This window comes from Nomascus leucogenys, chromosome 12, assembly GCF_006542625.1.
Source record: "Nomascus leucogenys isolate Asia chromosome 12, Asia_NLE_v1, whole genome shotgun sequence".
NCBI lineage: Eukaryota > Metazoa > Chordata > Mammalia > Primates > Hylobatidae > Nomascus > Nomascus leucogenys.
The window spans coordinates 53,587,123-53,602,581 of NC_044392.1; the positions used below are offsets into that span (position 1 = coordinate 53,587,123).

General features: G+C 42.8%; 1 pseudogene across 1 annotated transcript in view; it reads right to left on the minus strand.

Annotated features, from left to right (window-relative positions):
• LOC100585076 overlaps positions 1-15,459 on the minus strand; it is a 1,278,821-nt pseudogene that overhangs the window by 18,764 nt on the left and 1,244,598 nt on the right. Inside the window, exons 6-11 of the transcript XR_004032673.1 lie at positions 10,021-10,236; positions 7,027-7,129; positions 6,040-6,237; positions 4,906-4,978; positions 3,536-3,747; positions 2,220-2,271 (exon numbers count right to left, since the gene is read on the minus strand). The product of XR_004032673.1 is annotated as a neuroblastoma breakpoint family member 10-like (transcript). The remainder of the gene's footprint in view (positions 1-2,219; positions 2,272-3,535; positions 3,748-4,905; positions 4,979-6,039; positions 6,238-7,026; positions 7,130-10,020; positions 10,237-15,459) is intronic.

The following is a 15,459-nucleotide window of genomic DNA, read 5'->3' on the forward strand; positions in this document are numbered from 1 at the left end:
CCTTTCTCTCTGGCCACCCTTAACATTTTTTCCTTCATTTCAACTTTGGTGAATCTGACAATTAGGTGTCTTGGAGTTGCTCTTCTCGAGGAGTATCTTTGTGGCGTTCTCTGTATTTCCTGAATCTGAATGTTGGCCTGCCTTGCTAGATTGGGGAAGTTCTCCTGGATAATATCTTGCAGAGTGTTTTCCAACTTGGTTCCATTCTCCCCATCATTTTCAGGTACACCAATCAGACGTAGGTTTGGTCTTTTCACATAGTCCCAAATTTCTTGGAGGCTTTGTTCATTTCTTTTTATTCTTTTTTCTCTAAACTTCCCTTCTCACTTCATTTCATTCATTTCATCTTCCATCAGCGATACCCTTTCTTCCAGTTGATTGCATTGGCTCCCGAGGCTTCTGCAATCTTCGCGTTGTTCTCGAAACTTGGCTTTCAGCTCCATCAACTCCTTTAAGCCCTTTTCTCCATTGGTTATTCTAGTTATCCATTCTTCTAATTTTTTTTCAAAGTTTTTAACTTATTTGCTATTGTTTTGAATTTCCTCCTGTAGCTCAGAGTAGTTTGATCGTCTGAAGCCTTCTTCTGTCAACTCGTCAAAGTCATCCTCCATCCAGCTTTGTTCCATTGCTGGTGAGGAACTGCGTTCCTTTGGAGGAGGAGAGGTGCTCTGCTTTTTAGAGTTTCCAGTTTTTCTGCTCTGTTTTTTCCCTATCTTTGTGGTTTTATCTACTTTTGGTCTTTGATGATGGTGATGTACAGATGGGTTTTTGGTGTGGATGTCCTTTCTGTTTGTTAGTTTTCCTTCTACCAGACAGGACCCTCAGCTGCAGGTCTGTTGGAGTTTACTAGAGGTCCACTCCAGACCTTGTTTGGCTGGGTGTCAGCAGCGGTGGCTGCAGAACAGCGGATTTTCGTGAGACCACAAATTCAGCTGTCTGATAGTTCCTCTTGGAAGTTTTGTCTCAGAGGAGTACCCGGCCGAGTGAGGTGTCAGCCTGTCCCTATTGGGGGGGTGTTTCCCAGTTAGGCTGCTCAGGGGTGAGGGACCCACTTTAGGAGGCAGTCTGTCTGTTCTCAGATCTCCAGCTGTGTGCTGGGAGAACCACTACTCTCTTCAAAGCTGTCAGTCAGACAGGGACATTTAAGTTTGTGGAGGTTCCTGCTGACTTTTTGTTTGTCTGTGCCCTGCCCCCAGAGGTGGAACCTACAGAGGCAGGCAGGCCTCCTTGAGCTGTGGTGGGCTCCACCCAGTTCGAGCTTCCTGGCTGCTTTGTTTACCTAAGCAAGCCTGGGCAATGGCGGGCGCCCCTCCCCCAGCCTCACTGCCACCTTGCAGCTTGATCTCAGACTGCTGTGCTAGCAATCAGCGAGACTCCGTGGGCATAGGACCCTCCGAGCCAGGTGCGGGACACAATCTCCTAGTGTGTCATTTTCCAGGCCCGTTGGAAAAGCGCAGTATTAGGGTGGGACTGACCCGATATTCCAGGTGCCGTCTGTTACCCCTTTCTTTGACTAGGAAAGGGAACTCCCTGACCCCTTACACTTCCCGAGTGAGGCAATGCCTCGCCCTGCTTTGGCTCGCACACAGTGCGCTTCACCGACTGTCCTGCACCCACTGTTTGGCACTCCCTAGTGAGATGAAACCGGTACCTCAAACAGAAATGCAGAAATCACCCGTCTTCTGTGTCGCTCGGGCTGGGAGCTGGAGACCAGAGCTGTTCCTATTCGGCCATCTTGGCTCCACACCAACTGGGTTGAATTTTACATGCAGCATTCAAGTGAGCAGAGCTCTTGAGGCAGTGCAGACACAGATCTTGTGTATTAAGGGCCCCCTTTGCCCAATATTTTGATATAATATGTTTATTTTTTGAATTTCTTTTCTTGTACAAATACTAGCAAACATACTAACAACAAATGGGCAGAAAGCATATATACATCTCTCCCTGGATTTAAACACATGGGAGAGAACAGGCAATACCAAGAAATCCCTGTTTAGTTAGTTCACCTGGCTCAACTGATTGCAGGTTCCTATCTTGAGAGGACTACAAAATTAAAACCAACACAAGTGCCATGAATAACCCACAACAGTGTTAATAAGGACAATTTGTGGCAGGGTTAATGGAAGAAATAGTTCTATTCATCATTTCCTCATTTTCCCTGGATCTGCAGTCTCCAAGCGTCACTATTGAACTAATAGCCCACAATTACACAGCGTTACCTGGGAGATGCTGGCCCTTTTTCTTCCTCTTCCTCGTGATTACTTTGATTTTCTGTAAATAGATTCAGAGAAGCAGGTCACATTAAGCAAATCACACTTCACATATGACCAAATAAGTGTCCAGTCATAGCACAAGGACATAAATATTCTCAGTTCAAGAATATGGATTCTGACAGGAACGTTCTAGATTAAGTCTTGTGTGAAGTAGATGAGCCTGCTTTCCAGACCCACAGGCAAAAATCTCCCTCTATGGGTAGACCATAATCCACATTCCCTGCCTGAGTCTATGCAAGTTAAACAAAATTTTTTCCCAAAAAATCTCCAAAACTTGGTCAAGCTACTTTCTGAGAGTGTTGCTGCAATACTGACTTATCTCACCAGGTAACATGGTCATTGAATGTTTAAAGGCATCTATATATGAGACTGGACTGATGGATGAATTCTAACAACTCTGTCTTAAAAAATAATCTGCAATTTGGGAGGCCAAGGTGGGTGGATCACTTGAGGCCAGGAGTTCGAGACCAGCCTGGCCAACATGGTGAAACCTTGTCAGTACTAAAAATATAAAAATTAGCCAGGCGTGGTGGTGTGCACCTGTGGTCCCAGCTACTCAGGAGGCTGAGGCAGGAAAATCGCTTGAACCCAGGAGGCAGAGATTGCAATAAGCTGAGACTGTGCCACTGCACTCCAGCCTGGGTGACAGAGTGAGACTCTGTCTCAAAAAAAAAAAAAAATGTGATGCTACAAAGAAACATTGGCCATTGATGGAGTGGAGAACTCAAGGCCCAGCCTTGCTCTATGGAAACATATCAGCAAGGTAAAGAATAAATGTTTCCATCCTGGTTTCAAGGTGACTGTGCAGCTAAGCAAGCTGACTTAAAGGAGATCAAGACTGAAGCTGAGAGCAGTGAAACTCGGGGAACAATATCTCCAAATACAAAGGCAAGGCTGGCAATTTCCTTAAAAAGGCATAAAAACTCCATGGACTTTGTTCAGGGACAGATGACAAAATGACAGGTGATAAGAGATATTGGATCTAAGCTAGGAGGCTTGATAGATACCTCCTGCACACCTCCTGGACAAAGGTGACTATGAGTTTGTCCCAGTTGCCTGGGGTCCATGACACTGGGAACAGGAAGACAGAGGCATGATATGGGCTGAGTAGGGGAGGAAAACTCCCTAAACCACCTGATATCTGTGTTAGTACCCCATCCTAATTTCTGATTCAAACCAACTTGTTTGTATAGAGCTCTTTTTCAGAGTTGATCTTCCTCAGCCTAGACAGAGGTATGAGGGACAGAGAATATAGAGGCTACCTGGGAGAATGTGTAGAGCATCCTCCCATTCATCATGAGAGGATTCACTGTCTACAACCAGCCCAGAGTCAAATTTGTCTGCCTCAAATGTGATTTTGGTGTTCCTGTGTGGCTGGTTAAAGTTACAAGGGCTGTGGCTATTTGAATAAGTGACGGCACATTCCTCCAGTGAGTCCTCAGGGACTTTCTTTTCTTCAGCCTTCTGCACCTCCCTGATGAGCCAGGTGGGATAGAGATGACAAAATATTAAACAGAGAGGGATTGGACCCCAGGGAGTCCTAGCCAGTTTTGACATAGGCATAAGAGAATTGTCCCCAAAAGCAAAGGGGTGGCTCCCTCTAAGAGGGAACAGGCACTCCTCCTCTCTCTGCAAGAGATTGTGGATGCCATGGGAGCCAAAGAGGAAGAGAGCAGCTGGTGTTCATTGCACTGGGAAGACAGGAGCTGAGGAGGACAGAGGCTCAGCTATCTCTGTGTGCAGATGTGGCACTCAGCATGCACGGAGAACCATAACAGCTGCTACATCATGTGCCAAAGCTGGGTTGAATTTAAATACTGTGGCCAAAGGAATACAGGCTCTTGAGCCACTGTAGGCTCTAGAAGTGGTGTGCCTTCTAGGTCTTTTTTTTTTTTTTAATATTGTGAAATGTACAATTTTGTTCTAGGTACTTCTCTTGATGTTTACATTTTCTAGAAACTTCCTAAATAATTCCTCTGTTTGTTACCTCTTTACTATTTTTTTGAGACACATTCTCGCTCTGTTGCCCAGGCTGGTGTGCAGTGGCATGATCTTGGCTCACTGCAACCTCCACCTCCCGGATTCAAGTGATTCTCCTGCCTCAGCCTCCCAAGTAGCTGGGATTACAAGCACCCACCACCACACCTGGTTAATTTTTGTATTTTTAGTAGAGACAAGATTTTGCCATGTTGGCCAGGCTGGTCTCAAACTGCTGACCTCAGGTGATCCACCCACATTGGCCTCCCAAAGTGCTGGGATTACAGGTGTGAGCCAACATGCCTGGCCCACCTCTTTGCTATTTATCTTTCTTAACAAGAACCTGAAGACAATCATGTAGAAAGCAGCTTTGCATCTCCTCCTGGTTTTCATTACAGGAGAGAACAGTTCTCCTCTGTGAGTGCAGGAAATCCCTAGGGCTGGTGGGTTTATTGAGGGTCATGCTTACAAGGACCGTGAAGACAATGGACCAGGGCTATTTCCTTGTTGGGTGAGTGCGTGAAATCAGCGCACTCTGCAGTTTTCTTTATCCTGCATCTGGAATCTGTGACTACCTTCAACTCACTTGTATTCTTTCTAAGATCTTTCCCATGGTTTATCCACCCACTACCTGCTCCTGATTATTCAGTGTTACCTGGGGGCAGGTGATTCTCATACTTTATGAATCTCTTCATCTTTATCATTTTCACTATCACCTTCATCATTCTCTGCAAACAAATACAGAAGTGTCCATTTAGATATTCCTCACTTCACACACTGCAAGCACAGCGAACCCAATGTGCACAGAGACATTAACATCTATGTATGGGTCAGCATTGTGCTGAAATCTCTCATGTTTTATCTTTAACAAAATGCCCTGGTATGGTTTTCTGATCCATCAGGCAATGCATTTCTGATCTGGAGGGCCACCATCAAGCTGTGGCCAAATATTGAAAAGACCTTTTGTTCCCCATGTCACTGGAGGCTTTCCAGCATCTTTCTGGACTTTGGCAGCTGTCTCCCCCATCCTGCCACAGATCTGATTCCCAGGCACAGGCTCGGTGTCTTGTCACAGCTCTCACATTTAGAATCTATTTCTTTCTCTTAGGGGAGGACAAACAACTTTGTTCCACCTTTCTCCATGCATTGGGAGACTTCACAAGCCCTCCAAGTTGGCTTCTGCTGTGTTATTCAGGGACATTTTCTCCATGGGGAGTGCTCCAGTCTGAAGCACTTCCTACCACCAAATGCCCCCACATCAAGTGCCTTCTCCAACACCACACGGTGAGGGGCTTCATCTTATTTTGAAATGTAATCATAAGTGTTCCCATATTTGAATGCTGTATCTACCATTAAAGAGACAATTTGACCCCTGTGCAGATTTAGACAAAGAAATCCAGAAAGGATAAATCAATCACTCACCCACGGTTACAAAGGGCATTGCTGAAGATACAGCCTGGGAAACTTCATTCTTAATCCAGGACTCTTTTTACTCTAACAAGTTGCCTCCCGTCACAGCCTCCTTCCTGTCCTTTAAAACTGAATGGATATGGCCTCTTGCTCCAAAGAACGTGACTATCAAGGAGGAGGAAATATTTGCAATACTGTGACCTCTAACCCCATGGACTTCTTGTCTCTGTTCCTACCCAGGAAGTCCTGGTCATGTCATGGCCACATATGTTTAATGGAAAGAAACACCACCAATATAACTGTCACTGTGGAGGTATGGAGGTGTAGAGTCTCTCATAAGCCTGGGGCTTTGTGTCATCAGGGCCTGTGGTCACCTTACCTGGGCTGAGCTTGTGGACAAGGTGCTCTGCCAGCCTGCTGTCAGAGGTCCTGCCCCCGGGAGTTGTCAGAATCATCGGGAGTGAGGAAGGCCTTGAGATGTTGATTCAGTAAGAGAAAGGCATCTCTCCCTTCCCGTAACTTGTCCTGTAACCAGGCCAGCTCTCGGGCCTGGGAGTGAACAGAGACTTTATATTGCCTAAGGTGGGAGAGTAGAGAAAATTTAATAGTGGAAAGGGATGAGTGATCAGTTCTAATATTGAAACAAAGGAGCCCTCCACGCAGAAAGTCAGCACATGTTAAGAGAAATGCCTGTTGCAAAGAGAAAGAAAAATGTATTTTTTAAAAAAAAAACAGGTCTTCCCCTCTGCAATAGAGAGAGAGAGCTCCAAGAAGATTTTTCAAAATTCCATTCATCTTTTTCTTTTGTAACCAAATCAGTTCCAAAAGGATTTTCCTTCAATTTCTCATTTTGCCTGTGGACATTTTCATGTTAAAATACACATAGTGCATTATTCAGTGACTGGACACAAAGCCGTGCACAGAAATGTGGCCAGGCACAACTGGAAATATGAAAGAAGAAAAGAATGACAGGGTCAAGAAGGCAATATTGATTGAAGAAATGAGAAGCCCAAGTCAGTCAGGAGTTGATTCTGACTAAGAGTAAATGCAGTGGTGATTGCACAGCATCTTGAGTATACTGAATGCTGCTGGGTAGTTCACTTTCCTTTGGTTAATTTTGTGTTATGCAAATTTCACCTCAACAATTACTTGTTAGAAAAAGAGAAAATGAGGCTCTAAGAAATAACTGCAACCCATAACTTACTATTATTGTTCTCTGTTTTATAAATATTTGTGTGACATGTGCCTGCCATGGCAATTCCTGCCCTTCCCCTGGCTCAGCTTAGCTCTTACTTCTCCCCGCTGAGCTGCTGCACAGAGATTCACACACCTGCCCACCTGCCTACCCCCAATGGGGCCCCCTCACCTGAGCTCTTCAACTTGCCTGAGCTTCTCTGCCAGTTTCTCCCCCTTGAACTGCAGCTCATCCCTCAGCCTAGATTTTATGAGGTCTTTGCACTCTTCACACTCTGAGAAAAGACAGACACACCTGCCTCAGTGGAAGGCTGGACATGCTGTTGTGGTCACTGCCTACAGGGCAGGAGCCAGGTCCATCCCAAGGACAAAACTGTCCCCAGTACCAGGCTCTAGGCAGGGATTGCACATCTTTACTCTTCAGTCTCCCCACTTCCTGGCATCTGATACTCCCCAACTTAGAGATAGGAAAAAAGCTCAGGGGCCCATCAAGCAACTTGACAAGATGATTCACCTGGAATGAGGAAGGGTCAGAATTCACAGCCCCCGAAGTCTGACTCTGAATCATGGGACACTTTCCCAAGCCTTGCAGCCTCTCCTGCACTGGGGCATAAAATAGTGATTTTCTGTACAGCTAGGAAGGCTTCTAGGACTATGGGACTGTGAAAAGAAAATATCTTGGGCCTCCAAAATCACTAAGGAAAACTCAAGCTGGGAACTGCTTAAGGCAAACCTGCCTCCCATTCTATTCAATCACTCCTCTGCTCACTGAGATAGATGTATATCTGATTTGCCTCCTTTGGAAAGGCTAATCAGATACTCAAAATAATGTAACCATTTGTGTGTCACCCATCTGTGACCTGGAAGCTCCCTCCCATGGAAGCTCCCTCTCCACTTTGAGTTTTCCTGCCTTTGCTTCAAGTTTTCCTGTCTTTCCAGAATGAACCAATTTACTTCTTACATATATTGGTTGATGTCTCATGTCTCCCTAAATGTATAAAACTAAGCTGTGCCCCGACCACCTTGGGCACATGTCATCAGGACCTCCTGAGGCTGTGTCCTGGTGCATCCTCAACCTTGGCAAAATAAACCCTCTAAATTAACTGAGACCTGTCTCAGATTTGTTGGGTTCACATTTTGGTAACCACCACGGGGGGATTCTGAGTGGAGATGCCCCTGACCTTTGACAAATCTCCTGTCGGTGCTTGGTACCAGCATGAGCTAACTTTATGGCTCAAGCCAATAGGACAATTTGCTGAGATCTGACAGCACCCCCTCCAGAGAATCCCTGATCTCCCTAAATTTGGGCGAGATCTTAAGTTTATTTTACTGTACAACTCTTCTTTTTTTTGGAGTTTTACTTGCTTTCAACAGGAAGGCAAATTTTCCTGCTTCCATGACAATGGAATGAAGGTAACTCCTTTATGAAGTTTGAGTTCGCTTCTTCCAACAGGGAAGATGAGCTGTTTTCCCTGCTTCTAGGATGGTAGAGAGCAGTCTACAGCCTGAGACCAATCACTAGGTAAAAAACTAGTTTGGGATTGTATCTTGCAAATTCCTTTTAAACGACTAAAATAAGCATTTAACAACCAGCTGGTGTTAATTTCTGCTTACACTTAGATGCTCAGAAATCATATAATTTGGATCTTCCTGCCTTTGCTTCAAGTTGTCCCACCTTTCCAGACTGAACAAATGTACTTCTTACATATATTAATTGATGTCTCATGACCCCCTTGGGCACATGTCATCAAGACTTCCTGAGGCTGTGTCCCAGGTGTGTCCTCAACCTTGGCAAAATAAACTTTCTAAATTAACTGAGACCTGTCGCAGATTTTCTGTGTTCACAGGACTGATTTCTTTTTTAACTGGGAATTTTAAGCACCAATATGTGCAAGATTTTAAAAATCATATCTGGACATAATTGCATAAAATATGAGGCATAAGACCAGAAGGCCATGAAGGAAATATGCCCAAATGCTAATCAAGTTCCTGTTAAGTTAGAAACCGTAGAATGAAGAACTGATGGTGTTTACTCTGTGCCAACAACTGTTCCAGGAGGTTTACAAGCAATAGGTTGTGTAATTCATTGTAGCAATTTACCGAGATAGGTATTATTATAATACCCATGAACAGATGAGGAAACTGAGGCACAGAGAAGACGAGCAACTTGGATGGAGCCCAGGAAACTGGCCCAGGGTACCTGCTTTACACACTGCTACCTCCACAAAGTCTTGAGGGCTCTCTTTTTTCCTCTTTAGAAATAAGAGCCTGGGCCAGGTGTGGTGGCTCACGCCTGTAATCCCAGCACTTTGAGAGGCCGAGGCGGGTGGATCACGTGAGGTCGGAAGTCTGAGACCAGCCTGACCAACATGGAGAAACCCCATCTCTACTAAAAATACAAAAATTAGCTGGGTGTGGTGGCGCATGCCTGTAATCTCAGCTGCTTGGGAGGCTGAGGCAGGAGAATCACTTGAACCCAGGAGGCAGAGGTTGTGGTGAGCTGAGATTGGGCCATTGCACTCCAGCCTGGGCAACAAGAGCAAAACTCTGTCTTAAAAAAAAAGAGAGAGAGAGAAATAACAACCTGTGCTCCAGGAAGCAAGACTTCCCTCTCACCAGGGTACTCCCTGCTCTTGATGCTGTCACTTATGGATACCACAATTTCTATTAGGTGCAGACTCCTCTTTAAGCTCCTTGGAGTTGGTACTGGGTGCTATCACCACGTTTCCACCAGGGTCCTCAGAATGGAACTTTGCCTATCAGGCCTCAACAGCTTGAACTGAATGGAAATTCATTAGTCCCAGATATGTAGAGCCACAGATTAGATGCTACTTCTCTGCAGGATCTTATATGGTACAGAAAGAATTCTCATAAACATGATTTAGGCTTTTGCTGAGAAAAACAGGTGGTTCTGTTCCTATGTCAGAAATCAATAACTGGTATTTTAACTCTAGTCCCACCCTACACCAAATTGCAAACATGGAAAAGGTGCTGAATACTTTGTGCCTCTGTTTTCCATCTTTTAAAAAATGAGGTTAAAATACCCTCTTCTCTTTTCCTAGAAGCATGGAAAGGATAAAATTAATTTTGATTAAGAGAGCATTTGGTCTCTCAGGGAGAAGATGGGCAATCATTCATCATTTTTGGTATAGTGAACCTATAGAACTTACGTACTTCTTCAGCTGGTTGGCCAGGGAGTAGGCAATAGTTTGAGTTATAAGAAATTTCTCTTTGAGGTCTCAGAACTGCTGTTTGCTCTCTGCCAGCTGCGAGCGCAATTCTTGGTTGAGTTGTAGGATGTTCATCTCTGCCCTCTCACTCGACAAAAGGCTGGCAGATACAGCCATGCTGACATTTATGCCAGAAGAGGTGGAGCCAGGAACTAAGGAGAAGAAACCCAAACACATAATGGGTTGAAAACTAGTGAAATCAAATAGGTTTAATCAGGACTGATGGATGACAATAACTGGAATTGTTATCTTACCGCTGAGAAAAGCTTGATCACTCCCCAGAGCACTTTAGAGTCCTTAACCACAAAAACAGGGTTTGAGATACCAGATATCTGAGCCAAAGGCACTGCCTGTACCTCAGACTCTGACAAGAGTGAGGCAGATAGTGGCCAGCATGCCAGGTAAGGGCCTGCAGTTGCAATAACAAAATTAGAAGGTGGGAGTGTCATGGAATCTTAGAAGCCCTGCATTAAAATTGCCCAGGTTTGCTGAAACACAAGGCCCCCTGGTCTTACCTGAGGGTCACCATTGAGGGGGACCATTTGTTCAGCAGTCATTCTCAGTATTTGTGTACTTTTGTGACAATGCCACAGACCCATATCTTTCCCAGTACATCTAAGCATATTCCTCATTGTTCATTTCTTGTGTGTACAAGGCAGAAACAGTTTCCCAACAGGTCATATTTTCTTAATGGTAGTCATGAAGTCACCACACCTTCTCTTTCCGTTAAAACAGAGCTGAAGGCTTTTCCACAAGTGAAAGATATCAAACTGTTAGACTGCCATGATATTCTCAGGATCTTCTGCAGTTTTTTCTGTATCCACTAAAAAGTGAATGAATAATTCATTTTTTAAAAATGTTTTCTTTCTCATCTCAATATTCTTCTTGCTGCATCTCATTGTTAGGTTGATTTCTTTTCAACCTAACTAGATGAGAATTTTGGCTTTTCATTGCACTTAAGAAAAGTTTGACATCACTATCTTCAAAGCTTTTCTTCTATGTGTGGGTTGATTTGTTTTCTAATGTCAGTGAGCACTACCTTTTATATTTGTCACTTATTGATGTCATTCTAGTTCCACAAGAGCTCTTTTCAAGGTATCAAGCAATCCAAATAATTTATACATATATCTCCTGAAAACACATGTGACCACCTATCTTGGGAAGTTTTGTAAACTTGATAATATTTTGTTGTTTTCATTCAGTTTTCCCATATAATGAAAAGAACAGGGCCATGAGCAGTTCTTGTGGAATGTCGTTTGACATATATATATTTTCTGAGTTTGTCTAACACCATTGAAGTGTGGTTGCATTCCACTAACAGAACATGGCAAGATCAAGGGGGCAAGACATGGTCAGGGGTGGTTTGTGATCCTCAGTGTTTCTGTGCAGTAGAAGGTGAGTTTTAGATGAGAGGGATGAGTAGGGGAGAGTGATCCCCTGAACCACCTCCTCACTTTCTCAGCTTTTATCCCAATCTAGGTTTTGTGAGCCTGGGACTGGGGAGATAGTCCCACAGCCCAGGTCTCCTAGGTTTGGCTGCTGGACTTGAGTGATTTGAGGGTGCAATGAGCGTGACCCTGGGCTACTCAGCATTCATGTGGAAGTGAAGGATGGAGGACTGGGTCAATCTCATTTGAAAGCATCCTCTCAGCAGCCCCCACTATCCTCCAACTATGCTGTGTAAGGACATTGCTTTGAAATGTATCAATGTAAATAAGTTTATTTTCTGGTGTCTGTGAGACCTAACATTATATGGCAAGAAAAAAAAATTTGTAAAATTTCTTTGTTTTAAAAATGGTGAAGGTCAGGTGTGATGGCTTACGCCTGTAATCCCAGCACTTTGGAAGGCTGAGGTGGTGGATCACCTGAGGTCAGGAGTTCAAGACCAGCCTGACCAACATGGAGAAACCCCATCTCTACTAAAAAAAAAAAAAAAATACAAAATAAGTCAGGCATGGTGGCCCATGCCTGTAATCCCAGCTACTTGGGAGAATGAGGCAGGAGAATTGCTTGAACCCGGGAGGAGGTTGCAGTGAGCTGAGATCACGCCACTGCACTTCAGCCTAGGCAACAAGAGTGAAACTCCATCTCAAAAAAAAAAAATGGTGAAACTGGAGGTCACAAAGTTACATGACTTACTTGAGGTCACACAGGGATGAGTTCTGAGCACTGCCAATAAAAGCAATCACAATAATTATTCAGTAATTATTCATAGAATCCATATAATTCAGTAAATATTTATATAATTATTCAGTAATTATTCATTGACCAATTTGTACCAGACATTTTGCTCAAAACTGTGCACATATATAGACCTTGTATTTTCACCATAATCCTTAAAGTAATGTTGTTATTCATAAAAAACAGATAAGAGACCTGAAGAAGAGGGATAACAAATTATTTATTTGACCAGATTTCCATTTTTTTGTTTCTGTGATTCTGAAAGAATGAACAGAATGAGTCAAGGGAAGAATATTCATTACCATATCATTTTCCAAGACAGAGGTGTGTCCTCCTAGAGTACTGGGACCAAAATTCAGAAGTGTCTGAAGTGTGAGACTTGGGTCTTCCCTTGACCATGTTTAATTTACTCTTCTATTGAATCCCTATGAGTCTCACTGAGATTTTTGCCTCTTTATAAACACAATATATGTCTTATGAAGAGGATTTTACTATTAGATCTATTTAGAAAGAATAGATATAAGCTATTGTTTAGGTTTTATGCACTGGACTTAATATTTTTCTGATTTCTGTTTTGAGATTAAATTCTCATGTAAAAAGAAAAATAACTGTTATTACTTATAAAGAACAAATTAGTTATCAGTTTGAGTTTTTGAAGATGAAGCACAAACTTCTCATTTTATCTTTGTTTATCCCCATCGGGTGCCACCCATTGTCTCTCAGAATGACCTGGCCTTGCTCCTGCACTTACCTGTGCAGTGCTGAACCATCTCCATTCACTGTCCAATTCCATCAGTGATTTGGGCTCCTCCCAAGGCTCCCTGAAATGGGTACAGGTATCAGGATGTCGGACACATTTTAGTTGCAAAAGCAACCCATACTGTAGAGTGGACAGCTGTGTTCTTACTTCCCCAAAGTTGGCAGAGATGTCCAAGGACATGAAGGAATACTTTCCATTTTTAGAAGGTCTTTTCTTCATGTCTCAATGCCTCTGGACAACTGTCCTAAATGTGAAAGAAATTGCTACATTTCTGATCTTTTGTTAGATAGCTAGAACAGATTTATAAGACTTTCTTACTTACCCATGACTGCTGAAGTTTGAATTCTTAGCAGTATGATTCCTTTTCTTGTAAGGTGTGCAGCTTAGGAAAGATTGGCCATGTTGCTGTGCAAAAAGAGGTAAACTTAATTTCTACTCAAAGCATGCTTGAATTTGAAACTAGGGCTTCCACTGTTCCAAAGCTGGACTGTCACTGCCTCAGGCATGTGTCCTGAAGGACTCCTATCCCTGCTGTACTCAGGATAAAGTTTAAATGGAGCCCAGCAAGCCAGATCTCCTTTACTTCTAGGTTCCCCTAACAGTTTCTCCTCTGCTTTAGAGACTGCATTGAAAATATTCTTGTTCTGCTGTTGTGTTTTGGCTTTGGAATGATGTGATGCAGCTCAATGGGTCCTACCCCCAAGTTGATCAGAGTAAGAAACAGCTGGGAAAGTTAGTGCAAATACAAGTTCATTCTCCTCCTGGCACAAATTTTGATTCTATTGGCTCAGATGGGCCTGGAATGTGTTTGTTAACATTATTCGGATGTGCAGTCAGTTTGGGGACCCACTGATACCATTGACCTTAAAGTTTACAGGATGATTATTTCTGTTTTGCTGATGAAAAAACCAAGGCACAGAGAGTCTGCAACTTACCCAAGTTCCCTTTGCTGTAAGCCCTGGAGCCAGACCTCAAGTGGAGCAGCCTCTTCCGCATCCCCTTCCCACATTTTCCAATTCAATTGTGTCAGTTCTTTCCAAGTATGTGTTTCTCTTCCCTATACCTTATTTCTACAAACAACAGCAAGAACAACAACACCTTTTTGAATTTAATTTGTTTCATTCCATCACACATGCTGTCAGCATCATATTCTGGTCACTTACTATTAATGCAAGATGCTTGAGATAGGCTCTCGTTCTGTCACCCAGGCTGGAGTGCAGTGCTGATTATAGCCAACTGCAACCTCAGACTCCTAGGATCAAGCGATCATCTTGCCTCAGGTTTCCAAGGAGCTGGAACTGTAGGCACACATCACCATTCCTGGCTAATTTTTTTTTATTTTTTATAGAGAGGAAATCTTGCTATGTTGCTCAGAGTGGTCTAGAACCCCTGGCCTCAAGCGATCCTCTCACCTAGGCCTCCAAAAGTGCTGGGATTACAAGAGTAAGCCACTGAGCCTGGCCCTGAGATGATTTTTTTTTTTTCATGAAAATATAGGGCATGGAGATGTGGAAAGACACCTTGCTTTATTATCATTGTTATTTCTAAAGTATAATTCATAAATCACAGAATTCACCATTTTTAAGCATACCATTCAGTGTCTTTTACTATATTTCAAAGGTTTTGCAACCATCACCACCATCTAATTTTAGAATATTTTCATAATGCCAAAAAGCATGCCTGTACTTACTGCCAGTCACTCTCAAATTCTCCCCTTTTTGCAGTCCCTGACAACCACTAATCTACTTTATCTCCCTACGGATATATTTGTTATGGACATTTCCTGTATATGGAATAATACAACGTGGCCTTTTGCACATGCATCTTTTACTTAGCACAATATTCTCAAGGTTCATTTTTGTTATAGCTTACATCAGTACTTCAATCCTTTCTATGGCCAAATAATATTCCATTACAGTTACACCACATTTTGTTTATCTATCCATCAACTGATGATCAGTTGGGATGTTTCCACTTTTTAACTATTATGAATAATGCTGCTGTAAATGTTTTTGTACACGTTTTTGAGTGAACATGTTTGTAATTTTTTTGGTTATATGAGTGCAATTGCTGCATCATAAATCACTTTAAGTATTTGAGGAACTGACAGACTCTTTTCCAACCTCAGTGGCTATACCATTTTACATTTCCACTAGTAATATATGAGAATTCCATTTTCTCCATAACTTTTCAAACATAAGTTGTCTTTTTTTTTTTAAGTAACACTAGTGAATGTGAAGTGGTATCTCACTTTGGTTTAAATTTACATTTTCCTAATGATGAAAAAATTGAACATATTTGCAGGAGCTTGTTGGCCCTTCATATGTACCCTTTAGAGAAATGTCTATTCAATCCTTTTTTCTCATTGTTAAATTTGGTTGTCTTCTATTGCTGTTTTATGAATTATTTACATACTCTAGATACTAGACCCTTG